Raw genomic sequence first — 12431 nt, 5'->3', positions numbered from 1 at the left:
ATGTAGGGATGTGGGGTGACTTGGGAAAAGAGGGCTGGGGGTGGGAGGAGGGAGGAGGGGGAATCTGTGGATAGTATGTGGAGTGAGTAGAAAATTTCTTAATAAAGAAAAATGGGGGGGGGGGAAGAGTATATAGGCAGAAAATAGGACGGTAGTTTCCGGGGACTGGAGGTAGGCATAGTCACTGTCAGGGAGTTACTGAAAGTTTGGGAAGACAAAAGTACTTTGGAAATAGATGGTGATGATGTTTGTGAAGAAATGAAAATATACTAAATGTCATGGAAAGATAATGCTAAAATTATTAAGATGGTAAATTTCATGTTGTGCATATTTAATTTGAATAAAATAGGTTTTTTCTCTTAAAAAAAAAAAGACTTGCCTCTCAGCCTTTGTTACAGCATGCTTGGCCCACCTTACACTGATGTACATGGGTTGTCATTTTAACATTTGTGAGAGAATTTTGCAATCACACACTTGCTGCAGGGGCCCTGGGGGAGCACATAAAACAGTGGCCAAGAGGCCATTGAGAGAACTTGGAAGATCAAATTTGAAATGCGTATTATTGAGTGGTTTGGATTTAGAAGAGTCAAGTCAAATGAAGAGTGAAAAGGTAAGAAACTTCCCCTTTTCAGAGGCAAGGAAAAAGTTACTTTACAGGCAGAGTGTGATATGTATATGAGAAATGTTAAGTCCCAAAGGTTCTATGAAAGCTTCCTAATTCTTTAAAAATATTTTTACATACTTCTATTGTAGTACTTAGTGCTTTGCTTTATAAATATTATCAAATCCATGGCATGAAGCTTATGGTAGGAAAATAACTTAGTTGCTGTTCTGTTGCTGTGACAAAATGCTATAACAAAAAGCAATTTAAAGGAGAAAGGGTTTGTATTCCAGTTTATAGTTCAAGGTTGAGTCCATCATGGTGAAATCAACGTGCAAAAGCAGCTGGTCACATCTCATCCACAACCGGGAAACACAGAGTGATGAATGAATGCTGCTGCTCATTTCCCTTTTCCCTCTGGTACAGTTCAGTATCCCAGGCAGGGAATGGTGCCAACCATAGTGGATGAGTCTTCCCACCTTAGTTTATGTAATCAAACTAATCCCCCATAGGCTCATCTCCTAAGTCCTTCTAAATTCTGTCAAACTGATAATTAACACTAACCATCATATAGAGCAAGATATGATGATGGATTGATTGATTGAATGAATGAACTTCCTCCTTTAGTTATAAACTCTAAAGACAAGGGTTGAGTCTTTTTCAGATATATGTCTCTATCTCTAATCCCATGCCTCTAGGTTCTCAATAAGTATTCATAAAAATGAATCAGCCTGACTCCTATTTATTCTTCAAAGCTCCATTTGTTACTTTTTTTACTGTTTACATCCTCACACTCTATGGAGCCTTTCTTATTCACTAGCAAGATAAATATATCACATAGTCACAATCTAGAGAACCCTCGTCTCTGTACCAGCAATACCCTGGGCACAAGTATGCTTTCTATAATTATGTACTGTAACCATATCATTTTGGATTCTAAAAACCAATTGTAAAGTATTCAGGAAATTTGTGAGCCAGTTATTAAACTTGATAATACATAAACTTAAATAAATAATATTTTAAAACTATTTTCCAGGGCTAGGGAGATGGTCATCAGTTAAGAGCAGTTGCTGACTATGCAGAAGTCAAATCTAGTAAGAGAGCAGTTAGTTACCCCCATGGCCATAGTACCACCATTGCATAAATGGTATGTCTTACTCAGAAGGCTGGTCTTATAGATCCTAGGAGTCAAGACTGGGAAACACTCTGATATCTTTTCTCCGCTAAAAGCCCACACAGAACATTCTGGCATGTGAAATATAGCTATCAGAGAGGGAAGATTTCTATGCAGTTCTAGCTTGTTCACATTTCATACAAATTTTCATCCATTTAACATCTTTCCTTTTGCCCCAAGACCTCAAGCATCTTGAAGGAAGTATCATGTTTCATTCATCTCTTTGATGGCAGAGCCTAGGAAAAAGTTGAGTCCTTTAATATTAACTCAGCAGGTTTACATTTTAGAAGTAATTATATTAATAATCATAATGCCAACAATTATGTGCAATGAGCTTTTGCTATAAGATGGGGCAGTATAAAGGGCTTCTTCATTTGCCTATTTCATCCTCACAAGAACCTGTGAACAAAGCATTTTTTCTCCATTTTGTAGTGGAGGAAACTGAAGATTTGAAGCTATAAGTAGTTTGTTATATATTTAGTCATCAGCAAGGCTAGGATTTCAAACCAAGTACTCTTGCATCAACCTGAGCCCCAAAGGACAATGTGATGCTTCCACTGCAGTTCCCATACATACCATCACTTTCTCAATGGTCTCTCTTGAAGCTGACTCACTAGTTTATTTTCACTTTAACGCATTTAGCCTCATTTGTGAAACAAGAGGTTTGATAACCTGCCCATATATCCTCACCTATGTACTAAAATGTGTGTGCAAATACAAATTTAAACCGTTTCACCTTTCTTGGCACATTTTTAGAAACACTGCCCTATCCTATGCTTTGCACAATGGTGTTTGTGCAAACATCTATTAGAATGCCTCAAGCCATGAAGCAGCTTGGTCTCCATTCTGTAGACTCCTGGTCTTAGACTAAAGAGTTAGTTGGCTGACACGTGTCCTAAATGGCAGCAGCTCTGGTTTGCCAGCATGCAAGATAATGATGTGAGGTTATTCAGTCAGGCCACTTTCTCTTCTAGGTTAATAAGAATCCGTAAATCATAGTTTTATACTCGAGACAAGATCAAAAGATGTACTCTTTTGTTTTATCTTGGTTGTTGGTTGCAGTTTAGTCTCTGCTACTTATAAAGTAGAATTTAGCTTGCCTGGAATTCGTCATCACATGTTGCCACCTAGAATCTTAGTCTCTAAGCAATATCCAAAGCACAAGTTTTCAAAGATTAAACTAATGTCTAATGTAGGTACTCTATGAAGAATTAAAATAAACTTTGAGAAATAAAAATTAATAAATGGCTCAGATCCCATCTAGACAAGTTTTTATTCTTATTTCACCTGTCACAGTTAATCCAGTTATCTTTCATTCAACAGAAGCATAATCAATTCGATTAAGCTCTACTCTCTTATCAAAACAAAGGGTGCAGTCCGGAATAGGATGTCTTTTTAAAGGAGAGGAGGTGTTCAGTCATGTACTCCATTCTTCTGTTTGAAGAAGTCATTCGCCTTGCCAGGAAACACTTTTCTAGTTTGTTCAAATTAGTTAAGATTAAAAGATTAGACAATAGCTTGGAATTCAAAGGTGGTTTTGATGCAGAAACCGCTGAGGTTGGAAGCTCTCACCAAACACAGATGGTAGGAGCAAAAAGCTACGGTGACTGTAGATCACATCAGCACTCGAACATGTCTCCAAATTAAAGCACATGAACAGTGTCCTCAGTTTAGAATTCCCCACCTCTAACCATTGAGAAGGCTACAGAAGCTCCAAAGAATTTCACCCCATAGTCCCTTCCCTCCAGAGTACCAGGAACAGGATTCTAGTTAGGCAGCTACCATATCATATTGCCTTTCTTTTCCTGTCTATTGTTCTTTCTGTGAACAACTTAGCAGTAAGAATAATGTCCTATTTGCCTTTGTAAGCCAGTTCCTACAATAGGGACTGGCACCTAGTCAATGTTCCATAAAAATGTTACTGCCTGGATGTATAAAAATAAACTAGGTTTGAGTGTCCTGTTGCCAACTTGAGACTATGCTGTTAATTGAATATTCTATCTAACACTGTGAAATGCAAGAGAAAGAAATTAGTAAAATGATCTTGCTTGATGAGAAAACAAACAAAAACCTGGAAACACAGAGAGGTTGTGTTTAGTCACAAAGATGGCATATAGAAAAACCAAGAATAAGCTTCCAAACTTGATTTAAAGTTGAACTGTAATAATGACACTACACTTAGTAGACACAAGAAGCCTTACTGTTTGAAAATTAACTTTTAACTGTGATAATTCTCTGTCGAGAACATGTCTGCTTTTTTTGGGTGGGGGTGGTCTCTTCTTTCTTTTGAGCAAATTTTTGCCACTTCCTGACCCCAAACTGCCCTTGCACCCTACCATAGTCCAGCCACAGACAGGATCTGAATTCACCACAGATGTTGGAACTGAACACGATTCAAGAAAACCATGCCTCTGGCTAAAGTTAAGTAATACCATGGCATGTTTGCGGTTTTGTGCAAAACAGAACATTCACTAATGACATCTTAGTAGTCAGACTAGAAGAAAACTAACAATGAATTGACTAGCTCACCTCCTTCCTCCTCACAGACCCACCTTTCTGTGTACTTTTCCGATCATGTGACTTGCTCATTTCAACAAATACTTAATAGGGGGTTTCTACTTCTAACACCATAATGGAACACACACACTAAAACCTCCCTCTGTGAAATAAGAGGGATGACAGGAAAGAAAAGGAACAAATATCTTTTAAACAACACAGCTAAACTTAAAACAAAATGGGACACAAGGTGTCAGAAGAGCTAGACACTTACATGCAAATCAGAAATCTAAACACAAACATTCTATCTAAAAGTTCACCTAAAATGAAACATAGACTTAAAAGTAAAAGGTAAGATCATAAAATCCTTCAAAGACAACAAAGAAGAAAATTTGAATGGCCTGGGGGTAGTGATAGCATTTGAGAAACAAGACCAGAGATATGATTAATGAAAGAAATATCCAATAATCTAGGACAGTGGTTCTCAACCTTCTTAATGCTGCCACCCTTTAATACAGCTCCTCATGTTGTGCTAACCCTCTCCAAGCATAAAATTATTTCATTGCTGCTTCATAACTGCAATTTTACTACCTTGTGAATTGTTATGTAAATATCTGATATGCGACCCTCAAAGGGGTCGAGACCCACAGGTTGAGAACTGCTGAGATAGTCTTTAAATTAGAAACAACTTTGCAAAGGACTCTTTAGAAGCTGTGAAGACCAAGCACAGACTAAGGGAAATATTACAAAAAGCACGTCTAATTGAGAACTGTTGTTTTCTTTAAACATACAAAGAGTCCTTGGAACTCAACAAAAAGAAAACAAACAACTCTAAAACTCAGGAGAGAGCTGAATCAGTGCCCACCCAAGAAGACAGACAGATTAAAAGCACATGGAAAAATGATCAGCGTCTTATCTTAATAGCCAGTGCAGATCCCACTGAGCACTGACTGAGACACCATGCTCACTGATGAGAATGACTGAAATTATAAACACTAATAGACAGAAACTGGGGAGAACGCAAAACCATATGCTTCCTTTGTGAAGTTTGACAATTTTTTACAAAACTAAACAGACTCTTAACCTAGGATAGAAAAAAATTTATTCCCTGGTATTTACTCAAATGAGTTGAAAACTCATTTAAGAAAACTTCATAAAAACTGTAAGCCAACCTTTATAGCAGCTTTGTTTACAATATCAAAATCTGGACATAATCAAGAAATCCTTAGTAAGTGAACTATACTAACTAAGATCACAACTATGAAACAACCTAGTACACTCATCTCTTGCGCATTCAGGATGGACAATGGTTGTCATCATTCACCCATCAGTAAAATCACTGATTCTCCAAATTTACATTTTAACTACTATCAGATACCTAACTTTATAAGCTAATTTAATACAACTTCTTAGACATAATCCCATAGATGAAAAAATTACCACAAACAATTTTGGTTATCCTGACCACGTTTACCCCACTAAAAGGCCACTTAATGGAGCCTTTGCAAAAATGGATTATCATTCTAGGAAACAAACAAAAAACTTACAATATTTTTCTTTCATTCTTCATATATATGCTGGCTTTACTTAACCTAGTCTGTATGGACGACTTACCTACTCTACATTCCTAACCCTGTTTCTATCTACCAATAACATGAAAACAAAATGACCATTTGAAAGCTCAAAAAACATTCCATTAGCCTTTCCAGGTATTATCTCAGATCCCCACTTTCTGCTAGCTCCTACACTATTTTTGAATAACTAGAAATTTAGGATAAACTCAAATCACTCCAAGTTCTAATTCCAGTCATTTAACTACTGGTTTTATGTATTACAACAATTCATCCTACATTTATTGAACACAAGTCAAACACTTTAGTTAAGCTAAGTCTATATGGATGGGATCTGACCTTACAGAAATGTAGTTAATGATTAAATATTCTGATGGACTAGCTTCAGTCTTCTTCTACTGATTGGGGGTCGGGTGTAGGGGGAATTCTGGGAGAAGGAAAAGTGTTCCTTAGAACTTGCAAGTCATTGAGAAATTTTTCCAGAAACAGCTTTTGACCTATGAAAAAGACAGCACTGTTGAAGAACACTGTCTACCAGGCACAACTTGGCTGTCTTCTGTCTCAGTGGGAACAGTGACTAATGAGAAACTTGCACAAGATCGGATCTTCTGACATTACTTCATAGAAGGAGGAGCTACAGAGAGCCATCAAATCTTCACCTGGAATTCTAACCACTCAGTCCCTTTTGTGGCCCATCCCACTCCCAGCTGTGAAGACTCTGTCCTAAGTACATGTGGTTTTGAATGATGCTGGAGTGTAAGGAGGGAGAAGGCTAACTGAAGGGGAGACTCCACCTGTATGGCTTTGGAAACATCACTATTACACACCCTCGTGTGGGACTTTTCTGTGATACAGCTGTTTCAGGGTCACTTGTGTGACTCTAAGTAGTCCTTTATCATGCACCTGTAAGTAAATCCAATAGACTCATGAATCACTTGGATGGACTTTGATGGAATTGCTCCTTTGGTCAGTCATTGATATTTTATCTGGGTTGAGTGGCTGCTTGTTCATATAACAAGCAGAGAAGGTAAAGATCAGCCGTACTTAGAAATACAAATACAAAAATCATAAACAAAATCTTACATAAGAAACACAGACCATCTTCAACTTAAGATGAGACTTTTGAAAATATAGAAAGCAAAAAAATGGATGTATCTCAACAATACTATAAAATATGAAAAGTCTTAGACATAACAAACAAAGCATGTTTATGAACCTCAAACAATGAGAAGCTTTATCATCAGTGACAAGAAATTGATTCATTTTTCTGGGAACACAATGGGGTGGACATTGACTGTAAAGGAGGGGAAGGAGCTGTGTAGAGTGGTAAATATTTTCTGTTATATCTGTCCTTGTGATTAAACGATTGAATACACCTGTAAAAGTATACTAAAAATTGGTAAATTCTTGGCAGGTAAGATAGTTTAGTGGATAAAGGCACTTGCTGCTGAGCTTGATGATCTGAGTTTGATCCTTAGGACCCACATGATGGAAGCAGAGAGCTGACTCCCACAAGTTTCCTTTGACCACCACAAGAACCATCGCGTGCGCATACACACACACACACACACACACACACACACACACACACACACACACACTTTTTATATGTATAAGAATTTTGAAATGTAATACTTTTTTCAATTCGGGGAATTCTGTTGCACATAAACTACAGGGTAAATGGAACAAAATAGATCAGAAATGGACACAGTCTTACATAGTGTCTTCCTTTGTAGCAAGAGGAAACTTTCTTCATAACTGAGTATACTCACAAAAATGAACTAAAATATTGGGCATTGATACTAAAAACCGGAGTTAAAAAAAGTTAACACATTCTTGGACTATGTACCAAGGTTATTTAAGACAGAACAGTTGTTTGTTTACTTGCCTTTCTAAGATGAAGTATATGCTTTGAAAATGTTACATTTAGCCACCAGAATAGAATATAGTAGAAATAAAACATGGCTTTAAGTTACAATGGAAAGTAAAAAAAAATAAAATAAAATAGTAATGCATCCAAAAGAATTCATGAAAAAATCTATTTAAATCGCATTAAGTATGTCTTTAGAAATAAATTCAAATGTGTCATTAAATCACAAAATATATGAACTGCTTTTGTCCAGAAAAGGAAAGATGGGGCCCAGCTGGGATGTCTACTGTTTGCCAAGGATTGTGCATAGGCTGGAGTAGAAGCAAGGAAAAATGAGAAATCAGGCATGTAGCGACTCAACCTTTAGTACAGGGAGTTATATCTGAGGGAAAAGGTCATAGCAGGGTGTTACAGGACACGAGCCAGAGAGATACAAGCCACTGGGAAGTCACATGTCTTGATGAATAGTCACTGACTTGAGTTACAAGGAATAGTCTGATATAAACCACAGAGAAATGATCAGCTGGCTCCTTTGGAGACATGAGTAACTTTACATCACTACAGTGTTATCAGCCAGGACACGAGTTTTGAGCAAATCTCATCTACAGACAAAGATTCACTCATTCTCCGTCTCAAGAGTGCAACATCCCAGAAGACAGTTTTGAAGGAAGTGCCTGACTCAGTGGAATCAATCTACCAGCCATTGCTAATGGGGCTTCTTTATCTTCAAAATCATTTCGTGTCAAGAAGCTGGTTCAGCTAGTGTCCACCAGCTCCTAATTCTCAAGCTGCTTATCCAGTCGATTTTGACAGTGATGCTTCACTTCTACATCCTACTTGATTTTTTTTTTTCCGGGATAGGGTTTCTCTGTGTAGCCCTGGCTGTCCTGGGATTCACTCTGTAGACCAGGTTTGCCCTGACCTCACAGAGACCCACCTGCCTCTGCCTCCCTGAGTGCTGGGATTAAAGGTGTGCGCCACCACCAACCAGCCCTACCTAATTCTTAAGACTGAACATGCTCTGTGAATTTCTCTGGAAACCTTTTTCCCTTGTGCTGTGACTCTACTTCCTTTGCCTTAAGAAACGCGTGATTTCTTATCTTATTCTTCTTATTCATGTCTTAGGACTTCAGCACATTAAGAATTTAGAGCCCATGTTCACTTATTTAGTTATATTCCGTGGCACATTATAAACCGGGAATTGGATTTAATATGACAAAACAAAGCTTTGAATTAATATCAGAAAAACAGTTGCTGAACTTTCGCCCAATTACTATCTTAAAGATCATTTTAAAGTGACAGTTTGCTTGGAGTCCTTAGTGAAAAAGTAGGTTTCACTTTCGTTGTTTTCAAAATTTCCCAAGACAAAAGCAAAAGAAAATTGTAAAATACATCTGATACTATGCTACTTGAAGACCTAAGAGTTAAGTTCCTGACATTTCAAAATAGCATAAACCAAGTCCACTGGTAGGTATTTCCGCCAAGATGGGATGTGGATCTCAAAACTGCCTGCTTTCTGCCAGTCCCATCAGTGCAGGTGTGACGCTGGCCGGGAAACAGAGGACTTCCTGCAAATGCTCCCAGACTTCTAAGAGAACATTCTTCTGGTCTTTCTGGTATTTCCTGCTGCCCAGAAAAGATTTTTTTCCTCTGTGACTTTTTAATTCCTTTTATTCCTCAATTATGTCGTAGGCTGGATTCATTTTTATGGATCAATCTAGATCCTTAAATTCTTCCTCTGCCTCTTTTCTTCTCCATGTTCCTACTCTGTCTGTCCCCCCGCCTCCTCCTCATCTCTTCCTTATCCTTCTCTTTCCCTTGATTTTCCACTGAAAACCATTACTGGGGAACCTCAGAGTTGATTCCCAGGGAAGAAAACAAGGATGCCTACCTACGTCCGGGTACTGTTCTGTGCTTTTACACGTACATCTCCACAAATCCCAACAAAGCCTGCAATGGGAGCATGACTGATAACAATGAGACTAGCACTTGTTGTATCTCCAGGGAATACTTCGCTTTATTTCCACATCATTCTCTCCACTTTACAAGAGAAACACTGAGGAATTAAGAACACTGCTGGTTTTAATCTTCCCAATGGCCAAGTTTTTGTTGTACCACAATACAGTACTGCTTGTTATTATGATTTTTTTTTTATTGTCAACTTAACCTAGAGTTACTCGGGAAGAGAAACCTCAACCGAGAAAATGCCTCCATCCAGATTGCCTTAGGCAAGTTTATGGGACATTGTCTTAATTAATAATTGATGTGGGAAAGCCCAGACCATGGGGTCAGGAGTGTCATCCCTGGGCAAGTGACACTGAGTTGTGTATGAAAGCAGGCTGTGCAAGCTATAAGGGGCATGCCAGTAAGTCATATTCCCCTTGGCCTCTGTGGCGTCCAACGTGGTGGCAGGAGTTTCCACCTAAAACCTGAGAAAAAAGATTCTAAAATGGAGCTAAAAACAGTTCCTAGTTGTCTCTTTCAAGTTAGCGGCAGCCTGCCGGTTTGAGCTACTGGCGGGTTCCTAGTGTGTGTGCATGCTCGACCTGCAGTATGGCGGGAATGAGGCCTCTGCAAGTGGCACATTAAGCTGTGTGGTGGATTTAGCCTTTGCTAGTAAAAAAAAAAAAAAAAAAAAAAAAAAAAAAAAAAAAAAAAAAGAGGTTTCTGGGCTACACGCTGCTTTGATAGAAGCATAGACCCACTATTTCTGAGAGTTGATGGCTCCCAGAGCTGGCGGAAAACGTATCACCGCCATGTTGGGAAGCTGAAGTGGGCGGAGCCAGCAGCCACAGTGCCGTTTCAGGCTTAGAATGCTGCAGTTTAAAGCAATAGGCTCAAGCTAATATAAAAAAATAAGCCACGTAAAGATGGCTACCACACAGAGAATCTGGATTATGTTCTCTTTGATATTCGTAACTGAAGAAAAACATTTGATTACAAAAACTGTTGAGTTATGCCAAAATGTATATTTTAAAGGTACCTTGATTTCAAAATTTGGATGTAAGGATATGCTGCTTTGGAAAGGAGGCTCTGCTTTTGTTTCCACAGAAAGCCAGAGGCTATGGATTTGTTCCAGATTAAGATACATCAGGTTTGACCAGCCAAGACCCCCTGAAAGGTCTCCAATGACACCATGGCCCAGATGATCCAACATCCAGAACCGTTTCAAGGCAACTGGCTCAGACGATACACCCTCATGGACTACTCCATAATCCTAAAATTTTCTTTGTATCCCCATAAGATACAGCGCCCCCCTCCAGCAGGAAGTAGTAAGAGAAGCTACACCCAAATTCCCAAATATACCAAGCTGACTTTGGAGATGTGTAAAGGCTAAAACCTTCCTTTTTAAGAAAAGAAAAGGGGAAGTGCTGTGGGATGGTCTATATGTCAAATGTGTTGCTGATTGGTCAATAAATAAATCACTGATTGGCCTGTGGCCAGGCAGGAAGTATAGGCGGGACAAGGAGGAGAATAGAGCTGGGAAGTGGAAGGCTGAGTCAGAGAGACACTGTCAGCCGCCATGATGACAAACAGCATGTGAAGATGCCAGTAAGCCACGAGCCATGTGGCAAGGTATAGATTTATAGAAATGGATTAATTTAAGCTGTAAGAACGGTTAGCAAGAAGTATGCCACGGCCATACAGTTTGTAAACAATATAAGTCTCTGTGTTTACTTGGTCAGGTCTGAGTGGCTGTGGGACTGGCGGGTGAGAGAGATTTATCCTGACTGTGGGCCAGGCAGGAAAACTCTAGCTACACCTCTGCTTCAATTCCTGCCTTGAGTTCCTGCTGTGACTTCCTCTGGTAATGAGGTAGGACCTGAGCCTTTGTAGGGGTAAATAAACCCTTTCTTTCTCAAGTTGCCTTTGGTTATGGTGTTTTAACACAGCAATAGAAACCCTGACTCTGACAAAGGTAGAGATTCAGAATGTACTGTAGGAGAGCCAGGGATTAAATTCAACTGTGTCTATTCTCAAATTGGCATGCTCTGCCTTGCCTGTGCAAACAATTGATGCCTAGATTGTGCAAAGAACAAGTTCTCAGATTGGAATATAATACCGTTAACAGTCTTTTTCCTGTCAGGTTTTTGATGTGGAACTGACTGAAATGTTGTACTAGAGAGGCAGAGGCCATGAAGAGGTGATATCGGAAGTAGAAAAACCTGTCTGATGCAGACACGTTGAGGACCAGTCAATGGTCAATGAGGAGTCTTGCAGGTTCAGATGAACAGATGATAAGCATATGGTTTGTGCTACAAATTTGACTTTGTCCACTTACTTCTGGATTCTTTTTTAAAAAATACTTATTTACCTTGATGTGCATTAACACCTTGCCTCGTATCTGAGTATGTGCACCACCTCATGCATGTCTGATGCATCATAGGGGCAAGAGGAGGGCATCAGACTCCCTGGAACTGGAATTACAGGTGGGGTGAGCTGCCATGTTTGAGGGCTGGGAACTGAATCTGAATACTCTTCAGAGCAGCCAGTACTCTTAACCGCCGAGCCATTTTTCCAGCCTCTCCTAGATTTTTCTTGTAAGAGAACAGAAGAATTGGCTGTTTTGCTTCCTCTGCTGGTCTTTGGGCTTTCTCTTCACCTTGGTTTAGTCTGTGACCTAACTAAAAGCATGGGAGGACACATGTGTGGTGGAAGGAAGTGGAATTTTTCATCAAAGTGGCCAGCACCATCCATGTGGTTTACTTGAGACTCTGA

This window comes from Peromyscus californicus, unplaced genomic scaffold (assembly GCF_007827085.1).
Source record: "Peromyscus californicus insignis strain IS unplaced genomic scaffold, ASM782708v3 Scaffold_4__1_contigs__length_199733344, whole genome shotgun sequence".
NCBI lineage: Eukaryota > Metazoa > Chordata > Mammalia > Rodentia > Cricetidae > Peromyscus > Peromyscus californicus.
The sequence above is the reverse complement of the archived record's forward strand: the minus strand, read 5'-3'. Positions refer to the sequence as shown.